Source organism: Limanda limanda, chromosome 7 (assembly GCF_963576545.1).
Source record: "Limanda limanda chromosome 7, fLimLim1.1, whole genome shotgun sequence".
Classification (NCBI taxonomy): Eukaryota; Metazoa; Chordata; class Actinopteri; order Pleuronectiformes; family Pleuronectidae; genus Limanda; species Limanda limanda.
Window position 1 is genome coordinate 19,843,934 of NC_083642.1, and position 14,422 is coordinate 19,858,355.

General features: G+C 47.1%; 1 protein-coding gene and 31 non-coding genes across 32 annotated transcripts in view; 1 reads left to right on the forward strand and 31 right to left on the reverse strand.

The window, feature by feature from the left end:
- Positions 1-14,422, forward strand: part of sema3h (sema domain, immunoglobulin domain (Ig), short basic domain, secreted, (semaphorin) 3H) — a 186,804-nt gene that overhangs the window by 97,548 nt on the left and 74,834 nt on the right. The gene's annotated exons all lie outside the window — the stretch shown is intronic.
- On the reverse strand, positions 72-143 carry trnad-guc (transfer RNA aspartic acid (anticodon GUC)). The gene has a single exon. It is a non-coding gene; the product is annotated as a tRNA-Asp (tRNA).
- Positions 297-369, reverse strand: trnar-ccu (transfer RNA arginine (anticodon CCU)). The gene has a single exon. It is a non-coding gene; the product is annotated as a tRNA-Arg (tRNA).
- Positions 1,310-1,382, reverse strand: trnav-aac (transfer RNA valine (anticodon AAC)). The gene has a single exon. It is a non-coding gene; the product is annotated as a tRNA-Val (tRNA).
- trnav-cac (transfer RNA valine (anticodon CAC)) lies at positions 1,601-1,673 on the reverse strand. Its single transcript has one exon. It is a non-coding gene; the product is annotated as a tRNA-Val (tRNA).
- On the reverse strand, positions 1,748-1,819 carry trnad-guc (transfer RNA aspartic acid (anticodon GUC)). Its single transcript has one exon. It is a non-coding gene; the product is annotated as a tRNA-Asp (tRNA).
- Positions 1,973-2,045, reverse strand: trnar-ccu (transfer RNA arginine (anticodon CCU)). Its single transcript has one exon. It is a non-coding gene; the product is annotated as a tRNA-Arg (tRNA).
- On the reverse strand, positions 2,986-3,058 carry trnav-aac (transfer RNA valine (anticodon AAC)). Its single transcript has one exon. It is a non-coding gene; the product is annotated as a tRNA-Val (tRNA).
- trnav-cac (transfer RNA valine (anticodon CAC)) lies at positions 3,277-3,349 on the reverse strand. The gene has a single exon. It is a non-coding gene; the product is annotated as a tRNA-Val (tRNA).
- Positions 3,649-3,721, reverse strand: trnar-ccu (transfer RNA arginine (anticodon CCU)). The gene has a single exon. It is a non-coding gene; the product is annotated as a tRNA-Arg (tRNA).
- trnav-cac (transfer RNA valine (anticodon CAC)) lies at positions 4,662-4,734 on the reverse strand. The gene has a single exon. It is a non-coding gene; the product is annotated as a tRNA-Val (tRNA).
- On the reverse strand, positions 4,809-4,880 carry trnad-guc (transfer RNA aspartic acid (anticodon GUC)). Its single transcript has one exon. It is a non-coding gene; the product is annotated as a tRNA-Asp (tRNA).
- On the reverse strand, positions 5,034-5,106 carry trnar-ccu (transfer RNA arginine (anticodon CCU)). Its single transcript has one exon. It is a non-coding gene; the product is annotated as a tRNA-Arg (tRNA).
- trnav-aac (transfer RNA valine (anticodon AAC)) lies at positions 6,047-6,119 on the reverse strand. The gene has a single exon. It is a non-coding gene; the product is annotated as a tRNA-Val (tRNA).
- Positions 6,338-6,410, reverse strand: trnav-cac (transfer RNA valine (anticodon CAC)). Its single transcript has one exon. It is a non-coding gene; the product is annotated as a tRNA-Val (tRNA).
- trnad-guc (transfer RNA aspartic acid (anticodon GUC)) lies at positions 6,485-6,556 on the reverse strand. Its single transcript has one exon. It is a non-coding gene; the product is annotated as a tRNA-Asp (tRNA).
- Positions 6,710-6,782, reverse strand: trnar-ccu (transfer RNA arginine (anticodon CCU)). The gene has a single exon. It is a non-coding gene; the product is annotated as a tRNA-Arg (tRNA).
- trnav-aac (transfer RNA valine (anticodon AAC)) lies at positions 7,723-7,795 on the reverse strand. The gene has a single exon. It is a non-coding gene; the product is annotated as a tRNA-Val (tRNA).
- Positions 8,014-8,086, reverse strand: trnav-cac (transfer RNA valine (anticodon CAC)). The gene has a single exon. It is a non-coding gene; the product is annotated as a tRNA-Val (tRNA).
- On the reverse strand, positions 8,161-8,232 carry trnad-guc (transfer RNA aspartic acid (anticodon GUC)). Its single transcript has one exon. It is a non-coding gene; the product is annotated as a tRNA-Asp (tRNA).
- trnar-ccu (transfer RNA arginine (anticodon CCU)) lies at positions 8,386-8,458 on the reverse strand. The gene has a single exon. It is a non-coding gene; the product is annotated as a tRNA-Arg (tRNA).
- Positions 9,399-9,471, reverse strand: trnav-aac (transfer RNA valine (anticodon AAC)). The gene has a single exon. It is a non-coding gene; the product is annotated as a tRNA-Val (tRNA).
- Positions 9,690-9,762, reverse strand: trnav-cac (transfer RNA valine (anticodon CAC)). Its single transcript has one exon. It is a non-coding gene; the product is annotated as a tRNA-Val (tRNA).
- Positions 9,837-9,908, reverse strand: trnad-guc (transfer RNA aspartic acid (anticodon GUC)). Its single transcript has one exon. It is a non-coding gene; the product is annotated as a tRNA-Asp (tRNA).
- Positions 10,062-10,134, reverse strand: trnar-ccu (transfer RNA arginine (anticodon CCU)). The gene has a single exon. It is a non-coding gene; the product is annotated as a tRNA-Arg (tRNA).
- On the reverse strand, positions 11,075-11,147 carry trnav-aac (transfer RNA valine (anticodon AAC)). Its single transcript has one exon. It is a non-coding gene; the product is annotated as a tRNA-Val (tRNA).
- Positions 11,366-11,438, reverse strand: trnav-cac (transfer RNA valine (anticodon CAC)). The gene has a single exon. It is a non-coding gene; the product is annotated as a tRNA-Val (tRNA).
- Positions 11,513-11,584, reverse strand: trnad-guc (transfer RNA aspartic acid (anticodon GUC)). The gene has a single exon. It is a non-coding gene; the product is annotated as a tRNA-Asp (tRNA).
- trnar-ccu (transfer RNA arginine (anticodon CCU)) lies at positions 11,738-11,810 on the reverse strand. Its single transcript has one exon. It is a non-coding gene; the product is annotated as a tRNA-Arg (tRNA).
- trnav-aac (transfer RNA valine (anticodon AAC)) lies at positions 12,751-12,823 on the reverse strand. The gene has a single exon. It is a non-coding gene; the product is annotated as a tRNA-Val (tRNA).
- Positions 13,042-13,114, reverse strand: trnav-cac (transfer RNA valine (anticodon CAC)). The gene has a single exon. It is a non-coding gene; the product is annotated as a tRNA-Val (tRNA).
- On the reverse strand, positions 13,414-13,486 carry trnar-ccu (transfer RNA arginine (anticodon CCU)). The gene has a single exon. It is a non-coding gene; the product is annotated as a tRNA-Arg (tRNA).

Genomic DNA, 14,422 nt, shown 5'->3' on the forward strand with positions numbered 1-14,422 from the left:
GCGCTGTAATTAGGTCGTTATCGGACGGTGTTACATCAGTTAATACTGATTAAATATGTTAAAGAGTCATACTCCCCGTCGGGGAATCGAACCCCGGTCTTCCGCGTGACAGGCGGAGATACTGTCCACTATACTAACGAGGAGAGGTGACAGGTACCACGTGACCACGCCCACCCAATCATAAAACTGCCTCAATCACATCCTGGCAAAAAAACTGTTAGCAGAGGATAGTTTCGATCTATCGACCTCTGGGTTATGGGCCCAGCACGCTTCCGCTGCGCCACTCTGCTGTTAATCACCCCAGATGGGACTTGAACCCACAATCCCTGGCTTAGGAGGCCAGTGCCTTATCCATTAGGCCACTGGGGCCCAATCGGATGTGTTTTTCCGTCTGATTTTTCTCGAAAACTTGGCGCCTTACAGTGACATGTGCACAGGCAACTTGGTTTGCTTGTGTTTCTTGTAGACATTTTGCCTCTCATCCAAAAGGCTTGTTCACCTCTAACTGGAAGCTTTCAGGTATTTAACCTCTTTAGGTCTTTGTGTTGACAGTCGTTGGGTTAAACAGATAGGTCGTTGACACCTCCACCAGCTCGTGGGTCACTGGTGTCTCCCGAGATGAGGTGTGAATGCTTTGGTTAACTACTAGTCATAGATCCAACTTGATATTGTGTGAATCATTGGAGTCACAGGACTTGGGGTGTGGTTGGGTATTGACTTGTCTGGGGAAAGATTTAGGACCAAAGTGTCTGAGAGTGGCTGATCCACAGAGGTTAAATAACAGAAAGCTCCCTTTAATTTGTTTGAAAGAAAAGAACCATTTTGGATTGGAAATGAACAATTTTAAGAAACACAAGCAGGACAGTGCCTATCTACCACCTCAAGGAGGTACAGTATTAAACAGCTGTAGTCCCTCTTTGTGAAATATTTGCTGACAATCACATCCTGGCAAAGAAATTGTTAGCAGAGGATAGTTTCGATCTATCGACCTCTGGGTTATGGGCCCAGCACGCTTCCGCTGCGCCACTCTGCTCTTAATCACCCCAGATGGGACTTGAACCCATATCCCTGGTTTAAGAGTACAGTTCCTTATTTACCAACTTAAGAAGGTGCTGTGTTAAACAGCTGTAGTCCCTCTTGTTGAAATATTTACTGACAATCACATCCTGGTAAAACATTGCTAGGAGAGGATAGTTTCGATTTATCGACCTCTGGGTAATGGGCCCAGCGCGCTTCCGCCGCCCCACTATGCTGTTAATCACCCCAGATGGGACTTGAACCCTCTGGTGAGCTCCAGGAGAAAAACGTTTGTTTCCGCCCGGTCTCGAACCGGGGACCTTTCGCGTGTTAGGCGAACGTGATAACCACTACACTACGGAAACTGATTGTGACTTTGGCAGACAGACAGCGGAGCCGGTACGTCTAAGGTAATACTTGGTTAGCTCCGGCTTAGGAGCTAGGCTACATGCTACCCTTACCAATATAACTATGACCACCTTGTTTTCAGCCTGTTAACGGATGACATACATTACAAGCTAGCAGCCATAGTGACGAGCTAACGGTGACGTCACTTGTCAAGCAAGTGAAAACAAAGAATAAGTGTTTCCGCCCGGTTTCGAACCGGGGACCTTTCGCGTGTGAGGCGAACGTGATAACCACTACACTACGGAAACTGAGCGCTGTAATTAGGTCGTTATCGGACGGTGTTACATCAGTTAATACTGATTAAATATGTTAAAGAGTCATACTCCCCGTCGGGGAATCGAACCCCGGTCTTCCGCGTGACAGGCGGAGATACTGTCCACTATACTAACGAGGAGAGGTGACAGGTGCCACGTGACCACGCCCACCCAATCATAAAACTGCCTCAATCACATCCTGGCAAAAAAACTGTTAGCAGAGGATAGTTTCGATCTATCGACCTCTGGGTTATGGGCCCAGCACGCTTCCGCTGCGCCACTCTGCTGTTAATCACCCCAGATGGGACTTGAACCCACAATCCCTGGCTTAGGAGGCCAGTGCCTTATCCATTAGGCCACTGGGGCCCAATCGGATGTGTTTTTCCGTCTGATTTTTCTCGAAAACTTGGCGCCTTACAGTGACATGTGCACAGGCAACTTGGTTTGCTTGTGTTTCTTGTAGACATTTTGCCTCTCATCCAAAAGGCTTGTTCACCTCTAACTGGAAGCTTTCAGGTATTTAACCTCTTTAGGTCTTTGTGTTGACAGTCGTTGGGTTAAACAGATAGGTCGTTGACACCTCCACCAGCTTGTGGGTCACTGGTGTCTCCCGAGATGAGGTGTGAATGCTTTGGTTAACTACTAGTCATAGATCCAACTTGATATTGTGTGAATCATTGGAGTCACAGGACTTGGGGTGTGGTTGGGTATTGACTTGTCTGGGGAAAGATTTAGGACCAAAGTGTCTGAGAGTGGCTGATCCACAGAGGTTAAATAACAGAAAGCTCCCTTTAATTTGTTTGAAAGAAAAGAACCATTTTGGATTGGAAATGAACAATTTTAAGAAACACAAGCAGGACAGTGCCTATCTACCACCTCAAGGAGGTACAGTATTAAACAGCTGTAGTCCCTCTTTGTGAAATATTTGATGACAATCACATCCTGGCAAAGAAATTGTTAGCAGAGGATAGTTTCGATCTATCGACCTCTGGGTTATGGGCCCAGCACGCTTCCGCTGCGCCACTCTGCTCTTAATCACCCCAGATGGGACTTGAACCCATATCCCTGGTTTAAGAGTACAGTTCCTTATTTACCAACTTAAGAAGGTGCTGTGTTAAACAGCTGTAGTCCCTCTTGTTGAAATATTTACTGACAATCACATCCTGGTAAAACATTGCTAGGAGAGGATAGTTTCGATTTATCGACCTCTGGGTAATGGGCCCAGCGCGCTTCCGCTGCCCCACTATGCTGTTAATCACCCCAGATGGGACTTGAACCCTCTGGTGAGCTCCAGGAGAAAAACGATTGTTTCCGCCCGGTCTCGAACCGGGGACCTTTCGCGTGTTAGGCGAACGTGATAACCACTACACTACGGAAACTGATTGTGACTTTGGCAGACAGACAGCGGACCCGGTACGTCTAAGGTAATACTTGGTTAGCTCCGGCTTAGGAGCTAGGCTACATGCTACCCTTACCAATATAACTATGACCACCTTGTTTTCAGCCTGTTAACGGATGACATACATTACAAGCTAGCAGCCATAGTGACGAGCTAACGGTGACGTCACTTGTCAAGCAAGTGAAAACAAAGAATAAGTGTTTCCGCCCGGTTTCGAACCGGGGACCTTTCGCGTGTGAGGCGAACGTGATAACCACTACACTACGGAAACTGAGCGCTGTAATTAGGTCGTTATCGGACGGTGTTACATCAGTTAATACTGATTAAATATGTTAAAGAGTCTTACTCCCCGTCGGGGAATCGAACCCCGGTATTCCGCGTGACAGGCGGAGATACTGTCCACTATACTAACGAGGAGAGGTGACAGGTGCCACGTGACCACGCCCACCCAATCATAAAACTGCCTCAATCACATCCTGGCAAAAAAACTGTTAGCAGAGGATAGTTTCGATCTATCGACCTCTGGGTTATGGGCCCAGCACGCTTCCGCTGCGCCAGTCTGCTGTTAATCACCCCAGATGGGACTTGAACCCACAATCCCTGGCTTAGGAGGCCAGTGCCTTATCCATTAGGCCACTGGGGCCCAATCGGATGTGTTTTTCCGTCTGATTTTTCTCGAAAACTTGGCGCCTTACAGTGACATGTGCACAGGCAACTTGGTTTGCTTGTGTTTCTTGTAGACATTTTGCCTCTCATCCAAAAGGCTTGTTCACCTCTAACTGGAAGCTTTCAGGTATTTAACCTCTTTAGGTCTTTGTGTTGACAGTCGTTGGGTTAAACAGATAGGTCGTTGACACCTCCACCAGCTCGTGGGTCACTGGTGTCTCCCGAGATGAGGTGTGAATGCTTTGGTTAACTACTAGTCATAGATCCAACTTGATATTGTGTGAATCATTGGAGTCACAGGACTTGGGGTGTGGTTGGGTATTGACTTGTCTGGGGAAAGATTTAGGACCAAAGTGTCTGAGAGTGGCTGATCCACAGAGGTTAAATAACAGAAAGCTCCCTTTAATTTGTTTGAAAGAAAAGAACCATTTTGGATTGGAAATGAACAATTTTAAGAAACACAAGCAGGACAGTGCCTATCTACCACCTCAAGGAGGTACAGTATTAAACAGCTGTAGTCCCTCTTTGTGAAATATTTGCTGACAATCACATCCTGGCAAAGAAATTGTTAGCAGAGGATAGTTTCGATCTATCGACCTCTGGGTTATGGGCCCAGCACGCTTCCGCTGCGCCACTCTGCTCTTAATCACCCCAGATGGGACTTGAACCCATATCCCTGGTTTAAGAGTACAGTTCCTTATTTACCAACTTAAGAAGGTGCTGTGTTAAACAGCTGTAGTCCCTCTTGTTGAAATATTTACTGACAATCACATCCTGGTAAAACATTGCTAGGAGAGGATAGTTTCGATTTATCGACCTCTGGGTAATGGGCCCAGCGCGCTTCCGCTGCCCCACTATGCTGTTAATCACCCCAGATGGGACTTGAACCCTCTGGTGAGCTCCAGGAGAAAAACGTTTGTTTCCGCCCGGTCTCGAACCGGGGACCTTTCGCGTGTGAGGCGAACGTGATAACCACTACACTACGGAAACTGAGCGCTGTAATTAGGTCGTTATCGGATGGTGTTACATCAGTTAATACTGATTAAATATGTTAAAGAGTCATACTCCCCGTCGGGGAATCGAACCCCGGTCTTCCGCGTGACAGGCGGAGATACTGTCCACTATACTAACGAGGAGAGGTGACAGGTGCCACGTGACCACGCCCACCCAATCATAAAACTGCCTCAATCACATCCTGGCAAAAAAACTGTTAGCAGAGGATAGTTTCGATCTATCGACCTCTGGGTTATGGGCCCAGCACGCTTCCGCTGCGCCACTCTGCTGTTAATCACCCCAGATGGGACTTGAACCCACAATCCCTGGCTTAGGAGGCCAGTGCCTTATCCATTAGGCCACTGGGGCCCAATCGGATGTGTTTTTCCGTCTGATTTTTCTCGAAAACTTGGCGCCTTACAGTGACATGTGCACAGGCAACTTGGTTTGCTTGTGTTTCTTGTAGACATTTCGCCTCTCATCCAAAAGGCTTGTTCACCTCTAACTGGAAGCTTTCAGGTATTTAACCTCTTTAGGTCTTTGTGTTGACAGTCGTTGGGTTAAACAGATAGGTCGTTGACACCTCCACCAGCTCGTGGGTCACTGGTGTCTCCCGAGATGAGGTGTGAATGCTTTGGTTAACTACTAGTCATAGATCCAACTTGATATTGTGTGAATCATTGGAGTCACAAGACTTGGGGTGTGGTTGGGTATTGACTTGTCTGGGGAAAGATTTAGGACCAAAGTGTCTGAGAGTGGCTGATCCACAGAGGTTAAATAACAGAAAGCTCCCTTTAATTTGTTTGAAAGAAAAGAACCATTTTGGATTGGAAATGAACAATTTTAAGAAACACAAGCAGGACAGTGCCTATCTACCACCTCAAGGAGGTACAGTATTAAACAGCTGTAGTCCCTCTTTGTGAAAAATTTGCTGACAATCACATCCTGGCAAAGAAATTGTTAGCAGAGGATAGTTTCGATCTATCGACCTCTGGGTTATGGGCCCAGCACGCTTCCGCTGCGCCACTCTGCTCTTAATCACCCCAGATGGGACTTGAACCCATATCCCTGGTTTAAGAGTACAGTTCTTTATTTACCAACTTAAGAAGGTGCTGTGTTAAACAGCTGTAGTCCCTCTTGTTGAAATATTTACTGACAATCACATCCTGGTAAAACATTGCTAGGAGAGGATAGTTTCGATTTATCGACCTCTGGGTTATGGGCCCAGCGCGCTTCCGCTGCCCCACTATGCTGTTAATCACCCCAGATGGGACTGGAACCCTCTGGTGAGCTCCAGGAGAAAAACGTTTGTTTCCGCCCGGTCTCGAACCGGGGACCTTTCGCGTGTTAGGCGAACGTGATAACCACTACACTACGGAAACTGATTGTGACTTTGGCAGACAGACAGCGGAGCCGGTACGTCTAAGGTAATACTTGGTTAGCTCCGGCTTAGGAGCTAGGCTACATGCTACCCTTACCAATATAACTATGACCACCTTGTTTTCAGCCTGTTAACGGATGACATACATTACAAGCTAGCAGCCATAGTGACGAGCTAACGGTGACGTCACTTGTCAAGCAAGTGAAAACAAAGAATAAGTGTTTCCGCCCGGTTTCGAACCGGGGACCTTTCGCGTGTGAGGCGAACGTGATAACCACTACACTACGGAAACTGAGCGCTGTAATTAGGTCGTTATCGGACGGTGTTACATCAGTTAATACTGATTAAATATGTTAAAGAGTCATACTCCCCGTCGGGGAATCGAACCCCGGTCTTCCGCGTGACAGGCGGAGATACTGTCCACTATACTAACGAGGAGAGGTGACAGGTACCACGTGACCACGCCCACCCAATCATAAAACTGCCTCAATCACATCCTGGCAAAAAAACTGTTAGCAGAGGATAGTTTCGATCTATCGACCTCTGGGTTATGGGCCCAGCACGCTTCCGCTGCGCCACTCTGCTGTTAATCACCCCAGATGGGACTTGAACCCACAATCCCTGGCTTAGGAGGCCAGTGCCTTATCCATTAGGCCACTGGGGCCCAATCGGATGTGTTTTTCCGTCTGATTTTTCTCGAAAACTTGGCGCCTTACAGTGACATGTGCACAGGCAACTTGGTTTGCTTGTGTTTCTTGTAGACATTTTGCCTCTCATCCAAAAGGCTTGTTCACCTCTAACTGGAAGCTTTCAGGTATTTAACCTCTTTAGGTCTTTGTGTTGACAGTCGTTGGGTTAAACAGATAGGTCGTTGACACCTCCACCAGCTCGTGGGTCACTGGTGTCTCCCGAGATGAGGTGTGAATGCTTTGGTTAACTACTAGTCATAGATCCAACTTGATATTGTGTGAATCATTGGAGTCACAGGACTTGGGGTGTGGTTGGGTATTGACTTGTCTGGGGAAAGATTTAGGACCAAAGTGTCTGAGAGTGGCTGATCCACAGAGGTTAAATAACAGAAAGCTCCCTTTAATTTGTTTGAAAGAAAAGAACCATTTTGGATTGGAAATGAACAATTTTAAGAAACACAAGCAGGACAGTGCCTATCTACCACCTCAAGGAGGTACAGTATTAAACAGCTGTAGTCCCTCTTTGTGAAATATTTGCTGACAATCACATCCTGGCAAAGAAATTGTTAGCAGAGGATAGTTTCGATCTATCGACCTCTGGGTTATGGGCCCAGCACGCTTCCGCTGCGCCACTCTGCTCTTAATCACCCCAGATGGGACTTGAACCCATATCCCTGGTTTAAGAGTACAGTTCCTTATTTACCAACTTAAGAAGGTGCTGTGTTAAACAGCTGTAGTCCCTCTTGTTGAAATATTTACTGACAATCACATCCTGGTAAAACATTGCTAGGAGAGGATAGTTTCGATTTATCGACCTCTGGGTAATGGGCCCAGCGCGCTTCCGCCGCCCCACTATGCTGTTAATCACCCCAGATGGGACTTGAACCCTCTGGTGAGCTCCAGGAGAAAAACGTTTGTTTCCGCCCGGTCTCGAACCGGGGACCTTTCGCGTGTTAGGCGAACGTGATAACCACTACACTACGGAAACTGATTGTGACTTTGGCAGACAGACAGCGGAGCCGGTACGTCTAAGGTAATACTTGGTTAGCTCCGGCTTAGGAGCTAGGCTACATGCTACCCTTACCAATATAACTATGACCACCTTGTTTTCAGCCTGTTAACGGATGACATACATTACAAGCTAGCAGCCATAGTGACGAGCTAACGGTGACGTCACTTGTCAAGCAAGTGAAAACAAAGAATAAGTGTTTCCGCCCGGTTTCGAACCGGGGACCTTTCGCGTGTGAGGCGAACGTGATAACCACTACACTACGGAAACTGAGCGCTGTAATTAGGTCGTTATCGGACGGTGTTACATCAGTTAATACTGATTAAATATGTTAAAGAGTCATACTCCCCGTCGGGGAATCGAACCCCGGTCTTCCGCGTGACAGGCGGAGATACTGTCCACTATACTAACGAGGAGAGGTGACAGGTGCCACGTGACCACGCCCACCCAATCATAAAACTGCCTCAATCACATCCTGGCAAAAAAACTGTTAGCAGAGGATAGTTTCGATCTATCGACCTCTGGGTTATGGGCCCAGCACGCTTCCGCTGCGCCACTCTGCTGTTAATCACCCCAGATGGGACTTGAACCCACAATCCCTGGCTTAGGAGGCCAGTGCCTTATCCATTAGGCCACTGGGGCCCAATCGGATGTGTTTTTCCGTCTGATTTTTCTCGAAAACTTGGCGCCTTACAGTGACATGTGCACAGGCAACTTGGTTTGCTTGTGTTTCTTGTAGACATTTTGCCTCTCATCCAAAAGGCTTGTTCACCTCTAACTGGAAGCTTTCAGGTATTTAACCTCTTTAGGTCTTTGTGTTGACAGTCGTTGGGTTAAACAGATAGGTCGTTGACACCTCCACCAGCTTGTGGGTCACTGGTGTCTCCCGAGATGAGGTGTGAATGCTTTGGTTAACTACTAGTCATAGATCCAACTTGATATTGTGTGAATCATTGGAGTCACAGGACTTGGGGTGTGGTTGGGTATTGACTTGTCTGGGGAAAGATTTAGGACCAAAGTGTCTGAGAGTGGCTGATCCACAGAGGTTAAATAACAGAAAGCTCCCTTTAATTTGTTTGAAAGAAAAGAACCATTTTGGATTGGAAATGAACAATTTTAAGAAACACAAGCAGGACAGTGCCTATCTACCACCTCAAGGAGGTACAGTATTAAACAGCTGTAGTCCCTCTTTGTGAAATATTTGCTGACAATCACATCCTGGCAAAGAAATTGTTAGCAGAGGATAGTTTCGATCTATCGACCTCTGGGTTATGGGCCCAGCACGCTTCCGCTGCGCCACTCTGCTCTTAATCACCCCAGATGGGACTTGAACCCATATCCCTGGTTTAAGAGTACAGTTCCTTATTTACCAACTTAAGAAGGTGCTGTGTTAAACAGCTGTAGTCCCTCTTGTTGAAATATTTACTGACAATCACATCCTGGTAAAACATTGCTAGGAGAGGATAGTTTCGATTTATCGACCTCTGGGTAATGGGCCCAGCGCGCTTCCGCCGCCCCACTATGCTGTTAATCACCCCAGATGGGACTTGAACCCTCTGGTGAGCTCCAGGAGAAAAACGTTTGTTTCCGCCCGGTCTCGAACCGGGGACCTTTCGCGTGTTAGGCGAACGTGATAACCACTACACTACGGAAACTGATTGTGACTTTGGCAGACAGACAGCGGAGCCGGTACGTCTAAGGTAATACTTGGTTAGCTCCGGCTTAGGAGCTAGGCTACATGCTACCCTTACCAATATAACTATGACCACCTTGTTTTCAGCCTGTTAACGGATGACATACATTACAAGCTAGCAGCCATAGTGACGAGCTAACGGTGACGTCACTTGTCAAGCAAGTGAAAACAAAGAATAAGTGTTTCCGCCCGGTTTCGAACCGGGGACCTTTCGCGTGTGAGGCGAACGTGATAACCACTACACTACGGAAACTGAGCGCTGTAATTAGGTCGTTATCGGACGGTGTTACATCAGTTAATACTGATTAAATATGTTAAAGAGTCATACTCCCCGTCGGGGAATCGAACCCCGGTCTTCCGCGTGACAGGCGGAGATACTGTCCACTATACTAACGAGGAGAGGTGACAGGTGCCACGTGACCACGCCCACCCAATCATAAAACTGCCTCAATCACATCCTGGCAAAAAAACTGTTAGCAGAGGATAGTTTCGATCTATCGACCTCTGGGTTATGGGCCCAGCACGCTTCCGCTGCGCCACTCTGCTGTTAATCACCCCAGATGGGACTTGAACCCACAATCCCTGGCTTAGGAGGCCAGTGCCTTATCCATTAGGCCACTGGGGCCCAATCGGATGTGTTTTTCCGTCTGATTTTTCTCGAAAACTTGGCGCCTTACAGTGACATGTGCACAGGCAACTTGGTTTGCTTGTGTTTCTTGTAGACATTTTGCCTCTCATCCAAAAGGCTTGTTCACCTCTAACTGGAAGCTTTCAGGTATTTAACCTCTTTAGGTCTTTGTGTTGACAGTCGTTGGGTTAAACAGATAGGTCGTTGACACCTCCACCAGCTTGTGGGTCACTGGTGTCTCCCGAGATGAGGTGTGAATGCTTTGGTTAACTACTAGTCATAGATCCAACTTGATATTGTGTGAATCATTGGAGTCACAGGACTTGGGGTGTGGTTGGGTATTGACTTGTCTGGGGAAAGATTTAGGACCAAAGTGTCTGAGAGTGGCTGATCCACAGAGGTTAAATAACAGAAAGCTCCCTTTAATTTGTTTGAAAGAAAAGAACCATTTTGGATTGGAAATGAACAATTTTAAGAAACACAAGCAGGACAGTGCCTATCTACCACCTCAAGGAGGTACAGTATTAAACAGCTGTAGTCCCTCTTTGTGAAATATTTGCTGACAATCACATCCTGGCAAAGAAATTGTTAGCAGAGGATAGTTTCGATCTATCGACCTCTGGGTTATGGGCCCAGCACGCTTCCGCTGCGCCACTCTGCTCTTAATCACCCCAGATGGGACTTGAACCCATATCCCTAGTTTAAGAGTACAGTTCCTTATTTACCAACTTAAGAAGGTGCTGTGTTAAACAGCTGTAGTCCCTCTTGTTGAAATATTTACTGACAATCACATCCTGGTAAAACATTGCTAGGAGAGGATAGTTTCGATTTATCGACCTCTGGGTAATGGGCCCAGCGCGCTTCCGCCGCCCCACTATGCTGTTAATCACCCCAGATGGGACTTGAACCCTCTGGTGAGCTCCAGGAGAAAAACGTTTGTTTCCGCCCGGTCTCGAACCGGGGACCTTTCGCGTGTTAGGCGAACGTGATAACCACTACACTACGGAAACTGATTGTGACTTTGGCAGACAGACAGCGGAGCCGGTACGTCTAAGGTAATACTTGGTTAGCTCCGGCTTAGGAGCTAGGCTACATGCTACCCTTACCAATATAACTATGACCACCTTGTTTTCAGCCTGTTAACGGATGACATACATTACAAGCTAGCAGCCATAGTGACGAGCTAACGGTGACGTCACTTGTCAAGCAAGTGAAAACAAAGAATAAGTGTTTCCGCCCGGTTTCGAACCGGGGACCTTTCGCGTGTGAGGCGAACGTGATAACCACTACACTACGGAAACTGAGCGCTGTAATTAGGTCGTTATCGGACGGTGTTACATCAGTTAATACTGATTAAATATGTTAAAGAGTCATACTCCCCGTCGGGGAATCGAACCCCGGTCTTCCGCGTGACAGGCGGAGATACTGTCCACTATACTAACGAGGAGAGGTGACAGGTACCACGTGACCACGCCCACCCAATCATAAAACTGCCTCAATCACATCCTGGCAAAAAAACTGTTAGCAGAGGATAGTTTCGATCTATCGACCTCTGGGTTATGGGCCCAGCACGCTTCCGCTGCGCCACTCTGCTGTTAATCACCCCAGATGGGACTTGAACCCACAATCCCTGGCTTAGGAGGCCAGTGCCTTATCCATTAGGCCACTGGGGCCCAATCGGATGTGTTTTTCCGTCTGATTTATCTCGAAAACTTGGCGCCTTACAGTGACATGTGCACAGGCAACTTGGTTTGCTTGTGTTTCTTGTAGACATTTTGCCTCTCATCCAAAAGGCTTGTTCACCTCTAACTGGAAGCTTTCAGGTATTTAACCTCTTTAGGTCTTTGTGTTGACAGTCGTTGGGTTAAACAGATAGGTCGTTGACACCTCCACCAGCTCGTGGGTCACTGGTGTCTCCCGAGATGAGGTGTGAATGCTTTGGTTAACTACTAGTCATAGATCCAACTTGATATTGTGTGAATCATTGGAGTCACAGGACTTGGGGTGTGGTTGGGTATTGACTTGTCTGGGGAAAGATTTAGGACCACAGTGTCTGAGAGTGGCTGATCCACAGAGGTTAAATAACAGAAAGCTCCCTTTAATTTGTTTGAAAGAAAAGAACCATTTTGGATTGGAAATGAACAATTTTAAGAAACACAAGCAGGACAGTGCCTATCTACCACCTCAAGGAGGTACAGTATTAAACAGCTGTAGTCCCTCTTTGTGAAATATTTGCTGACAATCACATCCTGGCAAAGAAATTGTTAGCAGAGGATAGTTTCGATCTATCGACCTCTGGGTTATGGGCCCAGCACGCTTCCGCTGCGCCACTCTGCTCTTAATCACCCCAGATGGGACTTGAACCCATATCCCTGGTTTAAGAGTACAGTTCCTTATTTACCAACTTAAGAAGGTGCTGTGTTAAACAGCTGTAGTCCCTCTTGTTGAAATATTTACTGACAATCACATCCTGGTAAAACATTGCTAGGAGAGGATAGTTTCGATTTATCGACCTCTGGGTAATGGGCCCAGCGCGCTTCCGCTGCCCCACTATGCTGTTAATCACCCCAGATGGGACTTGAACCCTCTGGTGAGCTCCAGGAGAAAAACGTTTGTTTCCGCCCGGTCTCGAACCGGGGACCTTTCGCGTGTTAGGCGAACGTGATAACCACTACACTACGGAAACTGATTGTGACTTTGGCAGACAGACAGCGGAGCCGGTACGTCTAAGGTAATACTTGGTTAGCTCCGGCTTAGGAGCTAGGCTACATGCTACCCTTACCAATATAACTATGACCACCTTGTTTTCAGCCTGTTAACGGATGACATACATTACAAGCTAGCAGCCATAGTGACGAGCTAACGGTGACGTCACTTGTCAAGCAAGTGAAAACAAAGAATAAGTGTTTCCGCCCGGTTTCGAACCGGGGACCTTTCGCGTGTGAGGCGAACGTGATAACCACTACACTACGGAAACTGAGCGCTGTAATTAGGTCGTTATCGGACGGTGTTACATCAGTTAATACTGATTAAATATGTTAAAGAGTCTTACTCCCCGTCGGGGAATCGAACCCCGGTATTCCGCGTGACAGGCGGAGATACTGTCCACTATACTAACGAGGAGAGGTGACAGGTGCCACGTGACCACGCCCACCCAATCATAAAACTGCCTCAATCACATCCTGGCAAAAAAACTGTTAGCAGAGGATAGTTTCGATCTATCGACCTCTGGGTTATGGGCCCAGCACGCTTCCGCTGCGCCAGTCTGCTGTTAATCACCCCAGATGGGACTTGAACCCACAATCCCTGGCTTAGGAGGCCAGTGCCTTATCCATTAGGCCACTGGGGCCCAATCGGATGTGTTTTTCCGTCTGATTTTTCTCGAAAACTTGGCGCCTTACAGTGACATGTGCACAGGCAACTTGGTTTGCTTGTGTTTCTTGTAGACATTTTGCCTCTCATCCAAAAGGCTTGTTCACCTCTAACTGGAAGCTTTCAGGTATTTAACCTCTTTAGGTCTTTGTGTTGACAGTCGTTGGGTTAAACAGATAGGTCGTTGACACCTCCACCAGCTCGTGGGTCACTGGTGTCTCCCGAGATGAGGTGTGAATGCTTTGGTTAACTACTAGTCATAGATCCAACTTGATATTGTGTGAATCATTGGAGTCACAGGACTTGGGGTGTGGTTGGGTATTGACTTGTCTGGGGAAAGATTTAGGACCAAAGTGTCTGAGAGTGGCTGATCCACAGAGGTTAAATAACAGAAAGCTCCCTTTAATTTGTTTGAAAGAAAAGAACCATTTTGGATTGGAAATGAACAATTTTAAGAAACACAAGCAGGACAGTGCCTATCTACCACCTCAAGGAGGTACAGTATTAAACAGCTGTAGTCCCTCTTTGTGAAATATTTGCTGACAATCACATCCTGGCAAAGAAATTGTTAGCAGAGGATAGTTTCGATCTATCGACCTCTGGGTTATGGGCCCAGCACGCTTCCGCTGCGCCACTCTGCTCTTAATCACCCCAGATGGGACTTGAACCCATATCCCTGGTTTAAGAGTACAGTTCCTTATTTACCAACTTAAGAAGGTGCTGTGTTAAACAGCTGTAGTCCCTCTTGTTGAAATATTTACTGACAATCACATCCTGGTAAAACATTGCTAGGAGAGGATAGTTTCGATTTATCGACCTCTGGGTAATGGGCCCAGCGCGCTTCCGCTGCCCCACTATGCTGTTAATCACCCCAGATGGGACTTGAACCCTCTGGTGAGCTCCAGGAGAAAAA